General features: G+C 33.6%; 1 protein-coding gene across 1 annotated transcript in view; it reads left to right on the forward strand.

Annotated features, from left to right (window-relative positions):
- LOC145731309 (uncharacterized) overlaps nt 1–26,654 on the forward strand; it is a 74,473-nt gene that overhangs the window by 3,169 nt on the left and 44,650 nt on the right. The window contains exon 2 of the mRNA XM_081983028.1: nt 20,793–20,861. The gene's annotated coding sequence lies outside the window, so the exon portion shown is untranslated. The remainder of the gene's footprint in view (nt 1–20,792; nt 20,862–26,654) is intronic.

The raw sequence follows: 26,654 nt of genomic DNA on the forward strand, positions 1-26,654 counted from the left end.
ACAGAGTGTACCGCGATAAGCCTTGTTAAAAGTCGATGGAGCAGATAATTCAGCGGCTTTTAAAAATGGGCCGTTTGTTGAGCGTTTTTGCGGAGAAGCCATTAATTACGGGATAATCACGATCCGGATTGAATTACTTTATCGTGTCCTCGATTTCTTCGGGGATTTGTTTGTCGCTTTTAAACCTTTCAATTTCGTATTGGTCGCGGCGGTGGGGGCGCTCTTAGAGAAATTGATTCCTTCAATGTTAGAAGAACCGGTCTGGGTATCTACCTATTATTTTTATGCAGTGGAGAATCGGTTGCGATTCACTGCTGAGTTAAACTGAAATAAAAGAACGACAATGACGGCTTTTTGTGCATTAAAGAAACGCATTCTCGAGTCGAACAAGAGAACTTCTAAAACATAACTGGAAACCACACAAAGACACTACAACGCCCGTTAGCGGTAATTTGCGTCGCACTCTTCAGCAATTAAACCTATAAAACGCAAAAACCATTAAACTTTAACAGTAAATGATTGTTGTTTTGAAATGAACGAGTCGCCGCGAAATATTTATGCCCGGCCAAGTTGGCCGGTTTCATTTTTTCATCCAGACTGTTGCATTGTTCGAGTTTTATGTTAATTGTGAGGCTGAAGTTAATCCCCGGAACCTTCTCACTTATCGTACAACAATGTTATTTTAAATAGCTTATGGAACGTATTAACGCGCTCGTTTCACTGTTTAAATTTGCAATAAAACGATTGCGAGTTGGGCAAACTGTAAAACCCACCAATCAAATAATTTAGATTGGGTGATAACGCTGATTAGCGTTGCATGTAAGCCCAGAACGAAATTTAATACACTGATTTTTATTGGAAAACCTATCATTTTTTCAAGAATTTCTGCTTAGCACTTTACTGTATAAGTAGCAAATACTTTGCAGGTATCTTGTGCACATCGTTACGGATGGCGGCTGTTCGGTCACATAGTAGGCATATGGAACATTCTGGTATTACGCACACAAGTTCTCATGTAAGCAAGCTTCATAGTTTTTGCTAAATGTATACAGGACTTAAAAACTTGATTGGTTAGAGAAAAGTCTAGTACTAACAACATTTTATTATACTACAGTACGTTCTCGTGTAAAATAGCCAAAACTTACTATCTATCAGTATCAGAATGATTTCATTAATTCCGGAAACCATCTACAAAAATTTCCTGGTCACTTTATTGTCCATTTTATACAGACGTGTAACTAAAGCTCGCGTGATTGCGCGATAAAATAAAGTTATGCAGATAAAAGTGCTTTTCCCCTTTTTCCTGTGTAAATAAAACGAATGAAGGTTTCAGGTGTTCATAAATATCTCTCGAAACTTGAATAAGGGATAATATTCTATGACATGTCCATATTTCCCCAGATTCCTATCTTAAGTACTATGTAACACGGTTCCTTCCTGTTTTTATGGATGGATATGCACATACGAATGTTTAGTTCCAGTTTAGCTTATGAAGAAGAGTTAAATGCTTGTTTGTACAAAGTGGCCAATATAATTCTTCGGTTGGCTTTGGGGTGGTCATAACAACATATTTTATTAAATTGTCTTAGTAATAAGGCCAGCAATAATTACATTACTTCGTTTAAAACCACAACAAAATGTTAGGTTGTTTTGTGTGTTTTTTGATTCACAATGAAAAAGTTGTAATCCCTCGAGGCAAAAATGCATTCCTAAAACTCAAACAAATTCTCGCCCTTCTTCGAATGTGAGCAGACCGTGATTATACGAACACAAAACCAGTCACTAAGTGACAGAATGAGGAATGAAAATACACAGTTTTAACGGACTTTTGTGTACTTTGAGCGGAGCCTCTTGGCTGCTGCTCTATCGTAAACTTAGAGCGAAACTGCGGCAGCCGAGCCGGTGGAAAATCAATTTTCTCCTCTTTCACTAATATTACAGAAAAATTTGCTCCTATTATTTTCTGGAGCGTCTTTAACGGTTGCGGTGGTTATGATTAAATATTATAAAGCTGCGGAAAAGAGGAAAAGTTTTAATGATTGACTATGTAATCTCCCCCATGTTTTGTCACAGTGAAATGATGGATTGAACTCAGATATGACGACATACATAATATGAAGCCAAGGTTCCTTCACTATCTCCTGCATAATAATTTTCAATGATGCCACGACAGTTTAAAACAATTTAGCGCCTATAACGTAATGTAATTAGTCGTAATAGAGATTAATAGAAAAGCAAACAATGCAAATTTCTAACTGAATCTTATTTGACTACTAATAACTGTGTTTTATTAGCCGCTTCGTAAAACGGCGCTTGAATTCGTATAAATAATTCAGCATGACGGCTAATTTGAAAGCGTTTTCTTTCTCGTTTTACGAAAGAAATGGGGCCATTTTTCATAAGAGCGAGATCGAGACATAAAACCGATTATTGCGTTATTTATATCTGTTGAGGCTCTCGGATTGTTTTTGATTTTCTTCTTCGTGCCATGTTTAAACTGTGAATACAGGCATGCAGATTTTGGTTCGATTTAGATTTTAACAACTGTGGAGTCAAAAATAGATTCAATTTATTCTGCTTTTTGGGTACAGCCCACAAGATCATTTTAACTAGTGAAAGAGTTTAGTTTAGAGTTAACACCTGTTGTTCTTATAGATGATTGTCATTACAAGTTATTGTAGAGGCGTTTGTTTAGTTTTAAATTTTTCCATTCTTCGACAAATCATTCAGTGATTTTTGAATTGTTTTATTTTCCTTAAACTGTATACCAGCTAAGTCGGTTGTCATTCAATGTTTGCAATGCAAAAATATGAATGTATAGGTTAGGAAAGTTATTTAACCTTTTCCAATTCTCAATTCTAATGTGGTGTTAATAAAGGATTTGTAAATATCGAACAAATTAACCTTCGATTAATAGAATTTTAATTTGTAGTCATTCATTTTAAAAAAGATACCTTTTTATTTAAATTATTGGGTATATTTTTTATTGTATTTATTTTTATTTTTTTTTATTGTGTATTTATTTATTGCTAATGTGGCTGGTATTATATCAGTAGGTAAGTAATTTTCAATAATGGTGCTACATCTATCAATAAAGAAAAAATTTAATTAACTATATAAAAAAGTAATAGTAGCATTAAACAAATTGTGGATTGTAACGCAACTTTCTCTCTCATGATACATAATTAATAATTAATAAGTAGTGTTACTATTTAGCTTTTTAAATTATTGGCACATTTTAAAAAAAAATTGTTTGTAATCTTTTTTCTCGGAATGAGCAATAATGTTCCTTATCTAAACAAAAAAAAAATTCATTTACTATGTAATGTAGTTTAAATTATGCATTTTTATTAGATTAGAGTATTACTGATAACGTGATTGCATTCAATCTGAATGAAATTAATATTGGTATAATCGTTGATTTAAAATAATGGATTATTAGACCTTCTTGCATTAATTATAACTTTTTTTTGTTATCAAAACAATGAAAAATCAAATACCATTAACATAAAAACGCTTGATGATACACTGGTATTTCAAGAAAAAACTTTATTTAACTTTAATGTTCTAGCTAAAAGATGCTTCTCTGTAGTTGGGCTAGGTTAGGTTAGGTAACTATGTTCAAAGTTACTCAAAAATAATCTGAAGCTAAAAGTTCCATAAGGTCTATCAATGTAAAAATCAATTTAGTTTATAACGCTGATTAATATAATTTTTCCACTACTAACATGATAAACATACCATTATTGACCGATTAGTAACTTGAGAAATTAGTTTTCTCTGCCTCAATGGTCATTGTTGACCTAGGTCAAAAATAGAGTCTAATCTCTAGTCTGGCACAAACACAACAAAAAAAGGAAATATTATTGACCTAGGTAAATAATAATGTCAATATCTATTAAGACATATGACATATGAACTATACTTGACTTGACAGAGACAGATAAATTAGGTTGCCTCTTCATGTTGTTGGTTTGTTGTTAGGAAGCCTTTATTGACCTTATGACTTGACATACGGTCAATAAAAGCTTCTGTCTACTAAACCTTGGATAATAATATACTGTTTTAAAGGGCATTTCCATTAATAAACAACTGAAATGTAAGTACGTAACGTTTTTTTATGAAAAAAAGAGAATAGACGTGAGTGCAGTTTGAAATAACATACTAAGAGATAATTCCAGTTAAGTACCCAGACAAAACTCTCTGCATATATGGTGTTGCTAATATGAAAGAGTAGAAAAAGCTTCGTTTGTTCGGGTAAAACTGATTAAATTGAAGTCACCTAAAACGAGCTCGGCCAATCCAATTTATGCACAAGCGCCCGTATCTCCCTGAGTGGTCAACAAGGTCGTTCGGAGTAAAACCCCGGAGTTCAATTTGCTTAAGTGGTTTTTCCTCGTTTATTAGAAATATTATATTAGAATAATGAAACACTAGCGCAATTAAGAAACGGACTAACTGGTAAGAGGTTCCGATCGTTAACTCTACTTAAAATTACCGTTTTCCACGACCGAATCCGGTGTGTGGAGACCCTTATTTTGCAATGAAAAGTTCATGACCTTCCAGTGCTTTCTGTTTGGCAAAAACAGTTAAATGAAACACATAAAACGATAATAACAAAACTCTTAATAACAATTATTACACCCAATCGAAAATTAGAAATAAATTACTTCCTTGTTTCGCCGCTTGGCAGTTTCTTTGTTTGTTCCGTCGTATTACACCGTCCACCATATAAATTTCCTCGGAGTCGCTCGAGAAGACACCACTCGGGAAAGTGCATTTTATATTTATTAGATTAAGGCGGAATTTTGTGTTCTTTTCTTCGAATGAGGAAATCTATTCGATTCCTGGGGAATTTTTATAATACAAAGGAGCCGAGTTTTCGTGAAAGGTTTAGGGATCCACTAAACCGGAACGTGACGTCCGACAAGTTGATTCTGAGTTGATGTCTTGGAATTGAAATAATTCTTTCGGAATGATTTCGTGTTATTTTCCGAAATATTTTCATTGCTACGATACGGAAGGTCTGTTGTTTTGTGTGCTATTGTTAACTCTTTGTAATGTTTTGTTTGTTTGAAGACTTAAACAACCACTTACAGATCTTGTACTGTACAAGCAATGATACTACAGATAGTAAAATGACGATATTAAGCTTCACACATATAAAAGAGTTATTCTAGAATGGAACTCAAATAAATTAACATGTTTTTTTTGGACAAGATTGGAGTAAAGGATCTGTTATTTTAAATTCAAGTAATATTTCATTAATTCATTCATTCATTTTATTTCATTCAAGTTGCAACTTAGTAAACCAGACAAAAAGTCTGACACTTGGTGACAAGTTAGATTCGAGACGCTGCTGCTAAACTTTCTTCAAAAGTGTTTTCTGCCATTATGTATTTTGTTGGAATAACTTAACATAACAATATTATCCTGTCATTAAAACATTTCAGTTTTTTAAATTTTAGATACTACTTCTCAATTCTATTTCCACGTATTTACTAGAAAATTCCAAAATGTTTCAAAATGACTGTTCAAAAATGCAAGGCAACTGTGTAAACACCAGAAACAGCTCTTTGAACTGGAGTAATATGTGATTTTGCATGAAATAGGGAATTTAATGTAACATAATCGACCTCTTTGCATTATTGTACCAAACTAAAACTTAGTGTTATAACTAGACTAAAGTGAGTTATAACACTCTATCCAAACACAAATTTAAAAGTTGGCCACTTTATAAATTATCTTTGTATGAACCATATATTTTCTGGTTAAGCTGGAAGCAAATATACATCGAAACTGATAGAGGAAAGATCGAAGTCACCTGTGGCAAATATGTAGTTATTTTTATACTCCTTTCAGTCTTTTCGTATATAATATTGCTACGCCCAACACAAGGTATTTCAGGTTTTTGGATAAAAGTATCATTGTTGACAATCGTAGAACTAAACGGAAAGAAAACAAGACTTCTTTAATTTTCTAAAGTTCTCTACGTATTACGGAAAAAATGAAGGAGAAAATCTCTACAGGACGTAATTAGAAAGGACTTCTCTGGCTTTTGCCGGGGTACATAATTTCAGAAAACAAGGTAACAACTTGCCTAGAATATAACAAACTGTGCAGTGCCTCTGAAACTTTAAAAGTAACGCAACGTGTCTGGCAATATTGAATTTCCTGGTGCTCTCTCTTCTAGCTGGAGCAAATTAACGGCTAAGTTTCAGTTTTAGATTTTTCCTGGTTAAAAAACCCATCTCTATAATAACTATTATTAAAAGATGCGCATGCTAACGATAGCCAGTAATTGCTGTACTAGTAATTAGGTAGACTAAATATGGCATGGATATTGACAGGTAATAAAGTGATTTTACGGCACTAGTTTGGTTAGTGGAAGTTGTGAGGAGGAGAGTTAATTCCATATTGATTTACATAACATGTGTAACCGTGGATATATTAATTTAATAGCCTAGATTCGATCAAAGGGGAATTTAATGCGACCCGTCAGCGGTTTAATTGCTTCTCGATATTTTTGCTGCTGTCTTCTGCGAACTAAATTTGAAATTTAAAGCGGAGGAAGTTGGTCTGGATAACTCACTTAAAATTTTATTGTCCGTCGATTGAAACTTTTACTTCTCGTTAAATTATAAATAGAAATTAATTCCACAACGCACGCTCCCAAGTTTAACGAACGTATTTCCACCTAAACAATCGACAATGCTCTCATTTTTTTTCTCTTCTAAATTAACGTTTCGTTTAATCGAGTAGGGAATCGAGATTTATTGCCGATTATAAAAGAGTCTTTCACGGGTGCATTGAAGCGGATATTTTTAATACCCCGGTCGAGACTTACGTAAACCGGAGTTTTTGAAATTCTTTTTGACGTTCTTGCGCGCCGAGTCTCTTTTACTCGCTATGTTTGGGGAAACGGGAGAATGCTTTCGCTAATAGAAGAAAAATAATTTAATCAACCGAGTCAGCCAAATTAGAAGATGTTCTTTTTATTTCAGGACTCTAGAGGCATTTAACAACTACGAAAAACAAATGTACAGGGTGGTCCAGAATCTATGATATGTCTCTCAAGTTGTAGTTGAGATTTAACTAACATACTTTAATAAAAGAAAAAGCCCATCATTGTACTACTAATTTTAAACCTACTTAATCTGTTTTCTTACATTTATTTAATACTTCTGTTATGATTTGTTGAAAATGGTTGTGAAGCATAAATTTGTGGCTTGTTGATAATAAATAGTTGTCTGGCTTAAAACCTGATTAAACCAATAAATAAGCAAATTAGACATTGTTCGTTTATTCAACATGTTTTGAACCACACAAAATTACACATTGCAGGACATCATGTGCAGTATGGCTGGCACGTACTCTCAAAATTCAAATTTACCAATCAAAGCTCGTATTGAATTTTTCGATAAACACTGAGCTTTTGCCACAAATCAGATAATTTGGAGGGTAGTAAACAGTTTGGCGCAAAGTCAAATAAGCTGTGACCGTTTTTTGCAATGGTTATTCGAATCTGTGAGTTCCAAATTTAAACTGCATTTTAGGTTGTTTTTTTAGAACAAAAAATGATAATTGAATTTTTCGATTTAGTGTATTGGTTAACTCAATATTTGATTAATCTGTATCACTGTAGCTTTTCATGAAAAGTTAATTAGGGTTTCTCTAAAATGAAGTTTTGAGTTTTATCCGTCAAAGAAACTTGAAGATAAGGGACAATTAAAAACATAGATCGATATAAGAAGAACTACCCATAGGAAATTTTTGGAAATGTGGTAAATGTTTTCAATGTTATGACAGTTCCAGTTTTACCGGAAGTATGTAACAAACTAGCTTATTTTAAACGGAAGAACTTGTATATAATTGTGTTTTTGATTACTCCTATCTATCTGCAACGGTTTTCGAGATATTGACGTTTCAAAAATTACAATTTTTTGGAGTGTCATAGCTTCTAACCAAAATGAGACAGAACAAAACGGCTTACATGTTCTTATATTAACTATTTGGGATATATCCAAAATTGACACCAGTTTAATTTTCCAATATGATGACTCATTCAGGTTAGGACCTATATATGACACTCCAAAATCCAAAAACATCGATATCTCGAAAACCGTTGCAGGTAGATAGGTTATGGAAGAAGAAGATATAGGTTATGATACACACAAAATATTTGAAATCATAACATATTTAAAAATACAGGACGTTCTATTTAAAATAAGCAAGTTGGTGTCATAACATTTAAAATATTTTAGTTGGATTGGACATGCTGACTTTACTATGTTTCCAAATTTTCAAAAATTACCTATCGGTAGTTTTTCTTATGTGGGACACCCTGTATAAGTTTTTATATCAGAACCACAACTGTTTAATTTTGAAATTGTAATTTCTCAATTCAATAATAAAAGTAGATATCCTGTTTTAAACCAAAGTGCATGTGTGTTTTTAATAAAACTTATTCCATTATAATAATTAATTTTATGAATTAAATGTATAGAAATGCATCAGGTTATTTACTCATTTGCTAAGTTTTCTGTGCATTGATATTTTTCTAATATAAGGAAAGGCGTGACTATCTGTCATCTTTCATTTGGTGTAGTAAAACCAAAGTGAAAAACTCACCAAACCCCACTGAGACAGCAGTTTTCGATATTCTTTTCAACTGATTTAAACCTCCTTGAGTGTATTCTTATTGAAGTGATACTATAATTCATTGTTTATGTGGTACAAGTTTCTGCTTTGAAGGAAAATAAACATGTTTTATAATATTTGATTTGCATACACGTGTTCTGTCTAGGGATCATTTATTTACCCAAGGTTTAGCCTTGTCTGCGACTTTTATCTCCAGATGCACATGCATTTTCTTTAGAAATTACTTGAAGATAATAATAATTCGGTTGGTGGCCCTTCTCCGAAAAAAATACATACATAAAGACAAACATATTCCCAAGTGCATTTCTATTCAATGAGAGATATATTAACCAGTAAGTATTTTCTTTTGTTGATATCTCTAACTGACTATCTATTTCCTGGCCAATTTTCACCTAGCAACATATGAAATTAATGGACAATCGGCCGAGAGCTTCAGACCAAGCTGGTTCATTGTAAACCCTGTAACGATGCAACCGATGTTCGTTTGTATTCGTAAATGGTTCTGTTTCGAACTTAAAGGTGCGGCTTTCATACAAGTTGGTTGAGCCTTTCCGCACTAGATTTGCGATGAAAAGAGAATTTCAACTTGACATAATATTATGGTGGAAACAAATCCGGCAAACACTTTCTCTTGCGGTTGGTTCGACCTTCTTCGCTATCTAAACCGCCACGGTAAGGGGCCAAAGAAAGAAAACGTATTGTCTTGAGTGTTGCACAACGTTGGGGCGAATGAATTACTTTAAAATTAGGCCTGAGAATCGTCGTTGTTCATCTGAATAGTTGAAATTCTGATGAGTTCTCTAGCTGGCAACGGGCTTAGAGCGAAACACGGCTTCCGAAGTAATTTTATAAACGGCCCGAAGGTTCTCGCATTGAAATGCACAAGTTGGGGTTTAGTTTAGCCGGCTTTTAACTTCCTCTACCTCTACACACAAACAGTTACCCGTGTCTAGTGCAATGATAATAAACGAGAGAACGTATCGAACACCTTTCAGGTTTGTATGTAAATGAACCTGTTTGCGTTTTGTCGTCGTTTCGGCTTTAGGCTCGGTTTGCGGGAATTATGTCCGCATTATCTCACCTGTCTTTTTAATTGTCTTCTATTTTATTGAACCATAACTGGTGACCTACCACATGTATTATAACATCGCCCAACATGAGATCAAGTAATCTTATACAGCAAGTGTACACAAAACACACACGTTTTAATTTTCTTTTGTTTGTAAATTATTGCTACTTTGTTTTAGACACGCCTTGATTGGTCGCGTATTCTCCCATAGAGAAAGTACAGAAGACCTTAGAAGTTGGCTTGGTAAGCATGTTGCTCCTTCTTTTATTCAAACACCAAAATGCGGCTAAAACACATTATGATATGCTTGGAGGATTTTAACATTAACATGTTAAATGCAACTAATTTAACGGTGATTGTTTGATTAACCTTTTGGAACTTTTAGTGTTTACCAGCTGTTTTTCGACCGCACACGAGTTTTCCCAATTTCATACCTGCTTTTGAGTACTAAAGATACGGATAGCAGCGTAAAAGTAACTAATATCCACATTTTGCATATTAAATTTTGATTCTTTATCTATAACATAATTATACCAACTCCAGGTGTTTAGGCAGCGATAACAATGTTGATTATGAGTGATAATATTATTTGCTTGGAAGTTTGACTACCACATGGAGATTCATTTTGGCATGGAGCTATATGAATGAAAGAAGCGGGAGGTACATTTGACAAATCGTTTTTAGTTCTCTTTTGGAACTTACGTATCTGTATCTGATGCATTTAAAACAAGAACTAATTCTCACTTTTCTGAAAACCAAAACAATATTTCATTTATGAATTTATAAACTAACATAATATTAAATAGAAATGTATAAAAAATTGAGGTTATAAGTTTGAAAATGGGCTAGATAAACGCGAAACTTTATAAGTTAGACTTGTATAAAATTATTTCAAGACCTTTATCGATCAAACTTGGGTTGCCACTTATTTAAATTGCCATTCTTAGAGCATAACAATAATTTAAATTCTTTATGGGTACTTGACTGCATTTCAGGGATTAAATTATTTTCAGTCGAATCTGGAATAAATCATTTATGCCTTACTTAATGAAAATCGTTGGAAAACATGGATTTGCACACACATTTACATTTTGGTACTTTTCTTTTTATTCTTAAACTTCTCTAAGAATATTACTCTGTATATTGTTAGTTATCATATAAATTGTTAATAATATCTTCTCTCTGTACTTGTCTATAGAACCTTGTAAATCCAAACATAATGTTCTTTTATGAAGCTTTTATTAAGACAAACATTACATTTAGTAGAAAAAAATACTGAAAATCTGAAATTTGACATCTTTAAACTTTTATTTCCGGTTGCAGTTTATCTTCTGCACTAACTTTTCAAGGTGGGTGTGAATGGGATAACTAGTTTAAAATACCCACTACAAATTCCCTTTCTTTGATCATTTACAATAGGTTTTATACCTGAAACAGCCTATTTTTCCCGCCTGTGGCAGGGTATAAAGAAGACCATTTGCGGCATCTGAAGAAGTTTTTTTCTGTCAATGAAACCATTCTGGGACAGCTGGAATAAATGCATTTAAATAATTGCAAATCGTACTCCCTCAATATTGCAATAATATTCAGTCGTGTACCAAAAAAGGCGGTCGAAAGACAATCTATTACAGAAAACCCACGCCGGAAACCATCTTTATGGCTACTCATGTCGCTTGTACGTATATGTAAAGGTACTAGATGATGCGATTCATCATGCACAGCTGACACGCCACTATTTCAACAGGAATTTAAACTTTTAGGACTCGGGTAAATGGAAACGCTTATTGCTTATTAGCGACGAGAGCTCTAATGTTCGCGTTTATTTCTACATTCCGAAAGTCGCTGGTTGCATTCTTCTTTGGGTCTTCTCCGTTCATCCGTTTTTCAGATGTGGTTTAAGCTCAGTTCACACGAACAACTGTCTCGGCGAGCTTATAAACTTTGCCAGTACATTACGTATTTTGAAATAATTGGCTTTTATTTAATGCAAAGTGAGGATGACTTCGTGGGAATCACTGCGAAAAGAATACGAATGATAACTTGGCGACACGTGTTGTTGATTTTATCACGACAGTGAAGAAAGTATGTCCTGTCACTTTTTTGTGAATCTAATTTACAAATTGTTGATAGTTGTTAACAAAATAGCACCTTTAGGAGAATCTTAGTTTTAAACGTCAATTTAGCTCTAATCATCAAAACGTTAGCCTGTATACTTAAGGATATCTAGAAGGTTTAATTACTATAATGACTAACGCTTAAAGTATATGTAAATAACAATAATTAACTGTCTTGGTAAAATTACCATTAAAACGATAAGATGGGCCTAAAAAAGACTCTAAACCATATTGACTCTAAAACTAAATACTTTTAAAGTCTCATTGGTTTTAGTAAGGTGATTTACCCAAGTAGATCAATTTGTGGAGGTCATGATCAGAATACTAATTTGGGTGTATTTGATTATCATTCAGAAATCAAAAACGCAATCAGGTTTTTTGGGGCATTTTATTCCCTTTTTTAACTTTCTTCGCCTTTCATTTTTGGCGATAATAAAACTTAATTCTTCTTTGATATATCTTGGCTTTTTACTTTGACCAGTTAAACTGCTCTGAAAATTTGTGGGTACTTAACCAGCTTAATTATGTCCAAATGTTTTCTGCTCTTTTTTTTTCGCTTTTGACATTGATCAGTTTAAAGTTTTTGGGCACTTAGTCAGCTCAATTATGTCAACACGTTCTTCTTCTCTTCTTTTTTGACGCTGATAAAATACAATTCTTTCTTAAAATATAAACAAGATTTTAAGATTATTACAATAGGACATCATACAATCTTTGTGGCTAACCAGTTTGTTGCTCATTTTGATTAGATAGACACAAGGGTTGTGTTGTGTTATGTTGTGCTGAGCTAATATTCCTTTATTTTTTTTATCATTCGAATTGGTTAAAACTGGTAACCCACATGTTGTTCCTAGCCAATCTTGGAAAGTTTATTAGGAATTTTTTTAAATTCCGAAAACCAGAACGGAATAGTTTTCTTAGAAAATTTGATTGCTATTAAGAGGCAAACAATTTTATGTGACTTTTTATTTTGTTTGTGTTTGATATTGTAACTATTGTGAGTAGTAATCAGCTAAATTAAAGAGTTGCACGATTGTGTAAGGATTTAATAACTAATCACCATGAAGAATACTAAACTGGTTACATAATTGAAACTTGGTTGTTTAAAATGATGGTTTTGCTGTTTAGCGCTAGATTTTGTTGTTTATCAACATTTAACTGCATTTAAGCACTAATCACTGGTTTGAAATTCGAGATTCTCTAATTCAATTAGCGCAGATAAAAAGCCCGTCGGAACATTTAAAATCGTAAAAAGCTGTGTATAAATCATAAAGGCGAATTGCAACCGCAAATCTGTTTTCAACCCAAATTCGTCCAAGTTTCGCATTGAAACACAGCGTATCCAGCCGACCTTTTAAAATTTAATTCACTCGTTATTCCCACACACTATATTCGGGTCAGTGAACATTGCAGGGTCCTGTAAGTGATAGATGTCAAATTAACAGCCACGCGTTCGGTTAGTTTAAAGCGATAATATTTATCCATCAGATACGTATGCATTAGTGCAAGCGCAACTAAAGCCCCGTTTATTAATGTCTCGTTAACCGCGGACGGTCCCAAGTTTTTTATGCCGACGAGAAGGTTCTTTTCACCGTTTTGTTGCACCAGTCGATACGTGATAAACAAAACAGTTTAAACGTAGCCGTAGCCAATCCATTAGTGAAAGCAGGCAGCAGTTTTAATCAAGTTTAGACTGGGAACGGGCAACCCTGGCCGGCATTACTATTTATTAGCTCTGGCAGTGCAGTGCAGTCCATATTGATTCAAAATAGATGCCGTAGCATGCCTAAACTGTTTTGCCCCGAATTTCGGACTCCATTTTCAATTAAAAATGAAATCTCTTCGTTTACGCCGAAATCAGGCTTTTTAGATGAGCTATTTAGTTGATCACTTTATCGTACTTGGTTATCGTCCAACTCACCAAGGCTATTTTACACTTAGAAAAAGAAAAACAACTTTTAATTTTACACGTGTATGTTGCATCTGCCAGTTGTTTGCATAATTTTAAATTACAGAGTACACAGAATTCTATAGTTTCATTTTCTGCAAAAAGCAGTCTCATTTTATTGGCATTATAAGAAAAAATTGAAATTTGTATGAAATCCACAAGATCAGTACTGTTTTCTTTTGCACCTTTTCAGTGGCATTCGCATTTTTTTTTCGTTTCTTGCTGCTTCTTACATTTCTTCGCTTTTTCTTAAGTCTTTTACTGCATCATATCGAACTAATGATATCATACATATTCTGCCTTGTGCACTTCAACAAATCATACCACCGGTAAACTAAATTTATTTTTAAATTTAAATTGCTTACTAAACTCTTTTATTCACGAAGCGCTACGTGGTTTGAAGTCCCGGAAAAAAGGAAGCACACAAATTAATAATAATTAATATAAATTGTAAACAAAACATCTTGAAAGTATATTTTTCTAGCCTCAATTTGAAGAAACTGCTTCTATTATTATCTGTTGGTTAAATTTCATGGTAATGACCGAACTAATAGTTTAGTCTTATGTATTTCATTGTTCCCATATAAATTGTTTTAAGCTCAATCATCAAGCAATAGAAAATTTGTATCTTCTCAAAATTGAAAACAAATTTTTGAGTTTGACCAATCTTGTACTCTAGAATATAGACCACACCTCTTTTTGTGCAAAAAATTGTGTTATTTAATGGTTGTGACGTTTGCTTCTTTTTTTGCCACATTCAAAACATGTACACCTTTCTACTACATTGTTAGCACTAAAGCCATATTTCATACACGATTTTCATAAAGCTTTTATTGTAAAATCTCTTGTTGACGTCATTTCACTTAAGTAATGTTGTGTAGGCAGTTGCCACCTATTTTATCTGAAATAAACCTGTTATTATTATTATTATTGCTATTCAGGACTATCAACGACCCAGATCACTTTTTAATAAGACGTAACTTAAAAGGTGACTTTTATGTACTCATTATTTCTAAAAGTCAGTGAAAATTCTAATTATTTCAGAAATAAATTATAGCATTTATGCATTTAGAACTATTTATTTCATTGATATATTTTACCACTGAACTTCGGTATAATTAAGTTACAAATTAACGTTACGAAGTTAGGGTAACTTTTTTCTTGCTGCACAACTAAACGTTTTAAAATAATTGAAAAGCTCATGTAGAGATTATTTGCTACAAAACTGTTTTATTTTTTTTATATTAGTATACTATAATGGAATGGACTATTATGGCATCTTAGTCATTCTTAAGTGTTTCTTTATCACGTTAAGATGTTTAGAGCGCCGTCTGTTGAATCGTGCGCGTCGAATAACCAAACAAACGGAGGTAAAGGCAAAACGGCCGTATATTAGAGCCGATTAAATCCGCTCTAAACTCCTTAACCCCGAGAAGTACGAGGGCAATAATCGAGAATCGAAAAGTCGAAACGAGCGGTGTCGCATCGGGCGGTACAATTAGATCGAGCGAAAGTACTAAATATGGCCCAGCCGAGCGTAGAAACAAAGGTACTTCCCATAAAATACGAATTACGTGAATAATTACCGAACAAGTGTAATCGGCCGGGCCGTAATGTGTAGCAAACACGCTTTATCGAACTGCCTTAAACAACGATTCAGTCATAAACGTCAACGCGGGGCCGTAAAAGCCTTTGTAATTTACTCTCGTGCCTGCTTCATAGTTATGAGCTGGAAATAGACTTTAATCAATCTTGCTTGAGAATATCGTTCCTGGGACTTGGTATTAATTTGTCATTGTTTCGCTCCTGATAATGTGCAATTTAAATTCATTATTTGACTCGGATTCGCCTTTGTTTGTAGGTGTCGTCGGTGTTGCTCGGCCGGAATGCACGAGTTTACGGCGACCTCTTTGGACCGTAATAGTTTCACTTGTATATACTCCGGTCCTGGCTCTGTATTTACGATATTTAATATCTAAAGTATTTAATATGTATTAAGTTACAAGCGTGGTTGTGCTGTAAAGGCACAGTTGGACGCCAGTTTTATGTGCTATAGTCGCCATGACTTAGCCAATAAAATGGCTTTTCACAAATAACGTTCATAGTTAAATATAAACAACCTAGTTTAAGGACTGCCTCACTTCTCAAAATAATGATATTTATTATTATTGGTAGCTAACATCTGAAACTTTCAACCAATCAGCAACAAAACATTACTTTTTCTTTATTATAAAAATGTATAATATCAACAAAAAAGTTAAAAACTGACACATACAAACAACTCAACAAGTGTCGTGAATTATAATAAGCACCACACGACTAGATAAGTATACTCAACATTCAGGGAATGCTTGTGATTGAGATTGTGTAATCTTGTTAAAAGTATTTATATAACACGCAAAACTATATTATTTTAGAAATACGCATAAGAAAAGAAAAACTATTTGACTAATTGGAAAAAACAAATTTGAATACTGTGTCTCTATTGCTTCAAACAAATTCAATGTGTTCTGCCTACGTTAGGCTCTAAAAATAAAAACACATAAAAAGTTAGTAGACAGAGAACAACTTAACTCGTTTATTTGTTGTAGAAGCTAAATTGATTATCTGAAAGAATCCACATTCTAATTTTATCGATATACGTGTGTAACATTCGTACAAACTATTCAGAAGTACTACTGTACAAATTTCTACTTATATCACAGTTTAACCCAATATTTCCAAGAACTTTCCATTTTTAAGACTGTTGGTGACAGCAACAATGCCATTTATATATCAGCCCACTCCTAACCAAGAGTATACAATTAGCAAATGTAGACTTATTGTTTTGCCAATATTAATATTTTTTGGTTTGCTGAACGAGCGGAATAGCCAAAAACGTAGCAACTTTGCTAAAGTAGGACAATTTCACCATATTTTAGTTGTAAGTGCTTAACGGATTATCATTAACTGGTCTTACACAGGATGTTCCAAATTCCAGTGGTCATTTCCTAGTTTAAAATTAGTAAAAGTCGCAAGCACTAATTTTTATATTCGGTTAAGGTTACTTACTAACTTCCTTATCTGTTTCGTAGCAATAGTAGCATTATCAGGTATTACTTATCCTTTATCAGTGTTGAGCTAAAACTGAATGACTCGCATTGAATATTCGATAATACAACTAAAAAAATGTATCTTGGTTATTAAATGTCTTGTTAAGATGATTATAGTTGTAGATTAATACTACTACTACTACTACTCCGTAGCACTACAACCCAGGGTGGGTCTTGGCTGCCTTGACTATCTGCCTCCACCTGGAGCTCCCTACACCAAGAATAACCAGATCCTTAATGATGTTATCTCTGCATCTGAGCCTGGGTCTTCCCAGTGGTTCTTTTCCTATTGGTGCCTCCTCCCATACCCGTTTTATTAGGCGATCTTTTTGGCTTCTTGGCAGGTGCCCTCAGAGGCAAGATATACAAGGTTACATATTAAACCCAAGATAGCTGGTAAAATACAGTAGGAGTTTTTCAAATATGTAACAATTTTTAAGAGACTTAAAAATATTTTATAATTTGTAAATAATATGTTGATTTCTTAAGTTAGGTTTAGTATTTTTTGTTTGATTGGTTTGTGGTTTTTGTTGTTGTGGTGCAATTTTTTGTATAATTTAAAAAAAGAACAGAAAATGGTACCAAAATACTGGGTTTTATTTTTGGCGCCATTATTTCTTCTTAGGTTAGGTTAGTGTTTTTGTGAAATTTGTAAAAAGGTTGTGAGTTTTGGCACTATTTTTTCAGTAATTGCAAAAAAGAAGTGAAATGGCAACAAAACACACAACCTAGCCTAAGGAAAAAAATAAATATAGATACTTTTGAAATCCATATGTCCACATACTTACAGATAAGACCAATGTTAATTTCCCGTAAAGTGATTAGGAAATGGTTTTAAAACAAAGGAGCTGCATAAAATATCTGTTTAATACATCGCATTTCAAATAGCGCTGTTTTAAAACGGTTCTTTAAAAGCTCTTGTTACAACATTGTTTAAGCTGCACGATTAAACAAATTGCAGTGATGTGTCCACTGTCATTATACTTAAGTGAGAGTTATATGTTAAGATAAATGTTCAGTTTGCATAATTATTGCGTCAATTTGCCGTTACGAATATGATTACAACGGCTGGTCAGAGATAAAAAAGTTTCAAGGATAGATCTACAGAATAGAAAGGAACCAAGTTGTTGAAATCAGTTTTCTTTTGCTATTTTGTTGAGGATTCATTTTTAAGACTAAAATTCAATTCAAGTGAAACAAATGGCAACGTTGCTTCTAAGGAAACAACGTAACTTAAACCCTTAAAGGTACCATCGTCAATACAATGTCCATAATTTGTGTGTAAGATATCACAATCCACCAACAAGCAAATACCGCTTCGGGCGGACGACCCATTGCCAAACCAGCTGTTGGTACCATTCAACCCGCGTGACGTCACGTAGCCCACGAGCAAATGTTCAGGTAGTACCACACTTGGTTGGGTCGAGCCCACCTGACCTGTCTGAAACAATGTCGAAGCGGTGCTTTTGTTTCAATCGGGTCATTGTGGGAATTTTGCCTGTAGACAGCTGGCGGTTTCAATCGATGACATAAAGTCATAACATTATGTTAACTTTATTATTATTAGAAAACAAAAATTGAGATATTTATTGTTAAATTACAGTCTTGAACTAAAAGTACCACATAAAATAGAATGCTCATTATCATTAATTCTGTGAATTGACTGGATGTAATCATAGTCGGTTGCTCTACAACTTGTATACTACAAATAACAGAGCAGGAATAATCCCGTTCTGATTAAATCGGATCATGATGACTCTCAATTCGAGATTGGTTCCTCTTTGAAGTCTTCATTCTTAAAGCAAAATAAAAATTCCTTGTCAACAGTCCCGGTCGCAAAACTTGCGAGGGATTTTAATATTAGGGAAACTTTCCAGGACGGAGAGCTTTCTTTGCTTTGAATACGAACGGATTTTGCGGTTTCCCGAACGAACATGGGGGCCATTTCTTGTATTAATATGTTTAGGCAGCAAACCTTCAAATCGAACGATTTTCTAGTTAGGAACGGATAAAAACAGTTATCCAGTAAGTTGGCCATTAAGAAACGCACACCGAGTTCGTTCTTTATTGTTGTTCGTGATTGCAGCACATACGTTCCGGTTTCGGAGTTCGGCCAGCCCAATATATCAGAAATAATATAATGACATAACCACCATAGAAACTTAAACTTCTTTCTACAAGTAGGTAAGATAACGGTGTGAGTTTTTTGCATTACAGTTTAGTAGGAGCTTGAATATTAATCCGATTTACGGTAAAACCGTAATTAAGTTTTACACCTGCCTATTTACAAATTATGCAGGTTCTACTGCAGCTGAAAAGTATGTTTGTTCAAAAATTGCCAATTAGTTTTTTGCTGTCACGTGCATAATATTTACTTAAGTGACCGTTTATATGTATAAATCACATAATCGTTGCGCAGATGATTCAGTTGCGTACAGCATAGCAGAAATAACTGGATATAGTAAGGATCTTAGATTAAGGAAGTAAGCAGTAAATAGTCAAATGTCGTGTATCTTTAAAATAGCTACGTTAAGTAATACGCACCTAGTGCATTATCATAAATTAAATTTTCTCCGGCCAGTTGACTGTAAAACGTAATTATTGCTGTATCGAAGTAGCAAAGTAAATCTGAACGGATATTAGAGTTTCGCATTTAAAATTTAATCAGAGTGCAAAATTAGTGTTTATACATGGCAATATTGCGGCGGTCATAATACAGTGCATTATTTCATAATTCATTAATGCATTTTGCCTGGACAGTTTGTTCGATAGCGACGGCGACGAGTATTGAAGTGATTTTGATCTAATTATGTTGCGAGGTAAATATGGGATTGCGGCCGGTTTAATGGCACGTGAAATGCGTTTTATAAATAATTATATTTTGCGTTATAAATTGCTTGTCAAAATTGTTAATAATTATTGTTCTAATCAAAAATGAAAAATTGTAATGTTAATAAACAAATTGTCAAAACAATGCACCTGATTGTCTCTGCAAGATTAATGCATATACTTAGTTTTCCAAAAAATATTAAAAAATAATCTGAGTGCGACCCTTTTCACTCACAAACCTTCTCTCATATTATAATACATATTTTCAAAATATAGATACATCCAATATCATCGTGAACTAACCTGTATTTTTTATTATTTATGCAGCCCTTACCAGTTAAAGCAATAGTTTATAATATTTAATTTTATTCTGTACTTATAGTATATCAAATTACAAATTTAAGTAAGTATCCCAATTTTGTTACTTTGATCATCATTACACGGAATAGGTTAAATGTAGTGTGTTAAAGTCCCTAAAACCACATCATTTACTATTATTGATGTTCCATCTTAGTTATACATTTATTTGATGTATGTGCTTAAACAGGTCATTTTTAGTGTGCACACCTGATTCATATGTATTTTTGGATATTTCAAAGTTTTTATTGCTTCTCAAAAAAATTAATTTAGAACGTTTCAAGTAAATACTAATAATTGTGGAAAACGTTACAAAAAGTTTACTGCCAGAGGAGTCTGAAGTGAAGTAGGGCTTATGAAAAATGGTGTTTAGGCAAGAGTAATGGAATTTCAAAAATAAAGTGACGCTTTTACCATAAAGCTTCACCCTGATCAGTTTACTTGCAAATAAACATTTGAAAGCTTGATCAATCATATAATTTTCGTGATAGTGAACCAATTGATTCCTAATATTTGGTTTCAATATGTTCAAAAATGTATACTTTAGTTTATGTTCAATTTTTACCTACTTTATTGTTTAGCAGTGCAGATTTGACTTATCCCACTTCACCCAACAATAATAATTGGTATTCCAAATTAGTTTTAATGACTAAATCAACTAATCCACTAGCATTAGCATTGTTATACGCAATTCACGCATTTCAACAACAATTTTTTTACAGATACTTTCTTCAGGCCATCCACAGGGTACTTCCCAATTTTCGACGTAGCATAGTGAAAACTTCAATGATGTAAGTTAAAAATTCAAATTAATAATTAATATACTTTAATAAAACATGAAGCAGTTCTATTTGTCGGTAAGTTTCCTTATGCAATATTCGCTGTTCGAAACCGTTTATCAATCAGATTAAATTTTAAATAAGGTTTAGATTTTCGCGATCGATAGCACGTTTGCGTAAATTAGTAATTTCTAGTCTGGCCCAACAATTTTCTATTCATATTTAATACACGCCGGCTTTTCGCTTATACGTTTCCTGAGAGTAATGAAAGGCTTAGAACTTTGCACTGTATTTACAGTTTCAATACATACATTTTCAATCGTTACAGTGTTCCTGGATGATATTAAATTCAGTTTGATTCTTCGGCGAGTTGAAAAAAAATCAGCTTTTAGCAGGAATCTTTTTCCTCGAATCAATCATTTCCGTTTTCAGACGGCCGACGAGGAAAACGTTTTTTTTTTATTTTGTCCTGAAAATCCAATCATTTCTTGAATAAATTTCTCAACTAAACTGACGTTTGTCTGTTTAGCCGTGACTAATGTTGCCAACTTCAATAGAAACGTAACAATAGGGATATTTTGCTTCTTTTGGTCGGCAACGCCACTACAAGAAAGCTCTATTTATATGCTGAAAGATCAGAAAGCATATAATTAACGTTTATATTTCACTCGATGTTTACTTCACGAGACCAGATAAACAGAAAACATCTCCGCGATTCAAATTAGCTGTTTGGCAACTAATTACATATTTTCTGATCGGAATGCTCCAGTTCGGGAACGTTTTAGATTTTCGAAGCGAGGATCAACCATTGGCTAGGTTTATATCCGTTAACTTGCCTGGAAATTCCAAACATGCCTTTAAATGTATTCGTTGTTTCACTTATTGTTACAAAAGGTCACTTAACAAAATGAAAGTGTGAAATGTCTAGATAAACTAGTATTAGTTTAGAAAAGGTTTTAGTTTATTTAATGACTTTGTTTAAGTAATTTTTGAAGCTAGACTAGACTTTTTTAATGATAAAGTTAGTGAAAATAGCTTGAAACGGAAAAAGATAGCTGTGATCAATATTGGATCGTTACATTGGATGGATTAAAAGCTACATCAGTCTGTTAAAAGTAGTAGCTATCATCTAGAGACATCAATAATAGTAATTTAGGTTAGGGTGTTCTAAATTTATTGTAGGATACTTAATGAGTGGAAAATACATACAAAATAAACCCCAATATGTCATATTAGCTATGGTTGAGAAATATGTGGCTCAAAAACAATTTTTTAATTTCAGTTCTTAAACAAAAATAAAGTCATAAGAAATTTGACATGCTTGTCATTTTGAAGGGACATTTTTTCGATTTTCTAAAATAATCTGTACAGGTATCATTTTCTTGCATCATGCATTTGCATATAAACTCACTTTTAGGGTACTTTTCGACTGCAGTTTATATGAGTTCATTTTTTCCATCCTGAGCTGTCAATTACTTGAAATGGCTGTGCTGTCAAAACCTGTAGGCACACATATAGACAATTTTAACTGATTCGAAATCCTGAATAATGGTAGTACACAAATTTACTAATAAAAATAGAAAGAAGATAAAGGAGAGTAATATTATCAAACTCCCCTCAACTAACAATCTCAGAGTGAATCTTCGACAGATTTTTCCCGTTGCGATTTACATGCATAATGGAATTCCGAAAAGTTGGAAATAATTTAGCGAGAAAGAAGAACAAGGAGTGGAAAATCGCCTTTATTATGCGGAAAATAAAATTCCGAATACTTATTTAAACGGAAAGTCAACCGCTAATTCGTCCGCCGTCGAAATGCGAAACTTTTGCCCCGACATTATTATTGTTTTGGATGTGATCCAACCGAAGGGAAATAATAAAGACCGGTCACATTCGAGCGCCCATAATTCGTTGAACTTCCGGATAATGTTTACAGGAAAAAAGATGGTCCTGCCAGAAAAATCGTGCTTGTGTTTTCTTAACAAGTGGCTTCCGATAAAACATCCTCGTGTATAATCTCCCTCTGATTTACAGACGCGTTTTGCTACCCTCTGCCTGTAATTCTATCCATTCTGCGATGCCCCTTTTATGTACATATCGATCCCCGAGGCCCTCGTTCTAAACCACTCAGTTTTCCGTATTTATTATACTCGACTCGGAACCGGGTTTATTAAATCTTACCTCAGTTATTTGTTTTTAATTTTGTTTAGCTGCTAAAGCCACTTTCTGGTGCCAATTTATAGCAAATCCCACAACTATTTAGTTGCTGGGTGTCTCTTTAACACAACCATTTATTCTCAAAGGAGGAGTTCTTGCTTGTGCAGCGTCCAAATCGATACCGCTGAAATGGACATTTTCACTCAAGTAAGGAACAAGAGATTTATTTTTAACAATCTATCAAACAGATATAAGGTGCGAGGCAAAAACTAAGTTGTGTGATGAAAGGAAGACTGTATTCTTTGATATGAAATTTAAAAGGAGAACAGATAATTAAGTTTTATTACATAGATATTTATATCCTTTAGTAATATTACCACTGAATTTTGACCATTGACATCAGCTTTGTCATATTTCTTTGGACAATAAAGCATGTATTGATTAAAGTCTATACGACTCTTGTAACAATTTATCAAATACATACACACTGTCGAATTTTTGATTTGACGTTCCTGATTGAACATGTATTTGACCTACTTGGACTGGATTTACTGATTTATACCTGACATTAAAAGCGTTGGCCATGTCTAGCCTAATACTAAGTGAAATTAAATCGTTTGATGCAAATCAATACCTGGTGAAAATATAGGGTGTAGCATTCACTCTTCACCCTAATAACAGTGCAATTGGAATAGTAATAATCACACATAAATAACCGGTTGTGACAAGAATATTACAAATTGGACAGCGTCAGGCGCTAAAAGAAGAAAAATGTGTATTTTCCGTAGAAATACCAGTCCGCTCCTGTTATAAAAATCAGAGAATATTGAGGAGAAAGAGGCAGCATTCAGCTCGTTCATAAAGCTCGGAATAGTTCTTTTTTGGTTTGGCTAGATTATTGAACCCCACAGTTATCCGAGATGACGACCCTTTTCACTGGCACCGAGCCACACGTGTTTACATGTCGGGATTATTGCGTTACGGCCTCCTCGGTTCGGTTTCGAGGGGCCCTTATTGTCTCAATACACTACTATTCGCTGATTAAATCTTATTGACTCGCTAATGTGCCCGGGAAATAAAATCAATCGAAGCCCCATTTAATTTTGTTAAACGGTCGACTACGTTTTTGTTTGTCCTACCAATTTATAGTTCGGTTAGTTTATATGGGGTTAGCTAAAATAAAAATTGTATTGAATGAAGCACGAACTTTGCGTTTGTCAATACGTAAACGGATTCCACATGTGCCATCCGAACCTAAAATTAACTCACTAATTACTGCTTCAAATCGAGCAGGGACGAGCCCCTGCAGATGAAACATCATCTCAACACTTGTAAAGGAAATACGTTTCACTGTTGTATTATCCCCGTACTTCGCAAAGTGTTTAAAAAAGACTTACTTCCTGATTTCATTACTAAAAAAGTTGTTAAATGAGTAACTGCTTCAACATTACGTTACATAGCTGAAACTATCAAACTATCAACAAAAGATTTTCTCTGATGGACCATTCTTAAATAATTTTTCAATGCTGCATTATTATTATTACTTCTTCCTATACTTCTTGATATTTTTGAAGCGAATGAACGTGTAAATACAGGGTGTCCCGCGAGGTAAGGGACAAAATTTCACTACGTGTTCTTTAGGTGAATTCGAGTCAAAAATGTTCTATGAACATGGGTCCGCAAATGCTTCCTTACCGAGATATTATTTTTTAAATTTAATAGTGATTTTGTACCAAAAACTACAATGGATCTCATCCACATTATTAAAAGGGCTAGACTATGCTTACAATGGGAAAATGGGCACTTTGAACAATTATTAAAAACAGTTATTTTCCAAGAGGTATTAATTTTTTTTGTAAAAAAATATTTTTGTGAGGTTATTGTACTTTTCAACACAATAAAACTATTAAACTTAAAAAAATCATATCTTGGTAAGGAAGCATTTGCGGACCCATGTTCATAGAACATTTTCGACTCGAATTTACCTAAAGAACACGTAGTGAAATTTTGTCCCTTACCTCGCGGGACACCCTGTATTGTTCAATTTTACTAAAACATTCTAAGAGAATTTATAATATTTTTAATGGTAATTTTTAAGCAAGCTTTGAGAGGTGAAATACAGTATGATTCAAAAACACATATTAAATATTATAACAACTTTTTTAAGAGTAAAGCCAAACGTTTTATTTAATTTTTGTAATCTACATGAAATTTTAAGCATTTTACCAAGTTCTGACATCTAAGGCATGTGAATAAATTTAATTATTCATTAGATTGAAAAAGTCATTTTGTTTTTTTCTAACTAAAGCTATTATTGGTTTACATGAGCAAGGTTTCCTGACTTGAACCGTCTCGAAACTTAAAATCCAACTAAATATTTAATATGGCTACTGTAAAGGAGATTATTAATGGATGGCATATTTAACGTATCATAGAAACCAAAACTTTCTTGGTTTTCAATAGTTTTTTGCAAATATCGTGGAAGTTTTTATGACTTTTACTTAAAATTTCTTATTTTTATTGTAGTAAAAAGCAAACATTTCTTCAAAACTTTCAAACGAAAGAAAGAAGTTCTCGCTAAATTACTGAGAATTTAACGAAAAACTTCTTCTTTGTGAAAAAAATTACCTTGGGTTAGTTGTGAGACTTATACGTGAAATTATTTTGGATTAAAGTCCAAAATTTTTAAGATTTGCATTAATCTCACAACCTTTTACATTTGTGGCGTGTGTACCACATCATTGGATACATTTTGAGAAACAGATGTAACCCAGCCGAAGGAACGTAAATGTGAATGTCACGCACACGCTATTTCAATAAAATATTATTAATGGGTCGGTTATTCTGTATTGTACGTGAAAGCTACCTGCATGTTTTAAACAATACAAACTAAGTTTAAAACTAAAAGGCTGGATTAAACCTTATTTGCGTTCAGTGGCTTAATAACCGTGCGCCACGATATCAATCGGGACCACAAAACGTAACCTGTTCCAAATCCAATCTAATAACTAAAACTCACTATTTATATCCCACTATTCGGGTCGAAATAAATATTAAGGGCTGTTTCGGGTCGGAGTACTTATTGAAATGAGTTCAGCAACATGGGCCCGAAAACGGAGGAGCTCCCCCAAGTAAACATCTGCTGGCGGCGGAATCGAACTTTAGACGCCTCCGACTACGTTTATCTCGTCGGGTTTCGTTCGGTTTGTTATACGGTTTATTCTGACTAACGGCTAAAGTGGAGTTTACCCAATGCTAATTGGCTGACGACAACACTAAAGGTTTTCACCATCCTAGATGATATAGATTGGATAATCCCAAATATATATTTTTTTTATTCTTGAAAAGTTTTCTTCTTCACAGTGATATCCGGATAATACTATTCTAGCATAATATTAGAGAAAATATTTTTCTTAAAAACATTGCTTTATGTACATACAAGACTTTGTTATGTAAAAATCTCTATAACATACCTTTGCCCCTTATTTCTCATTATTAAGTTATTTTAAAAGTTAAAAGTTCTCTTTCTCACAAGCTGGTTGAAGCTACGATCGTTCTTTCTCCGAATTTGTAGGTTTCAGGTAGTGAAAATCGTGTTTTAAAGTTGATCAACCTCGACACGGATTATTTTGTATAGTATTTGCCTTT

Source organism: Ips typographus, linkage group LG6 (assembly GCF_016097725.1).
Source record: "Ips typographus isolate SLU linkage group LG6, UJ_Ityp_2.0, whole genome shotgun sequence".
NCBI classification, from domain to species: domain Eukaryota; kingdom Metazoa; phylum Arthropoda; class Insecta; order Coleoptera; family Curculionidae; genus Ips; species Ips typographus.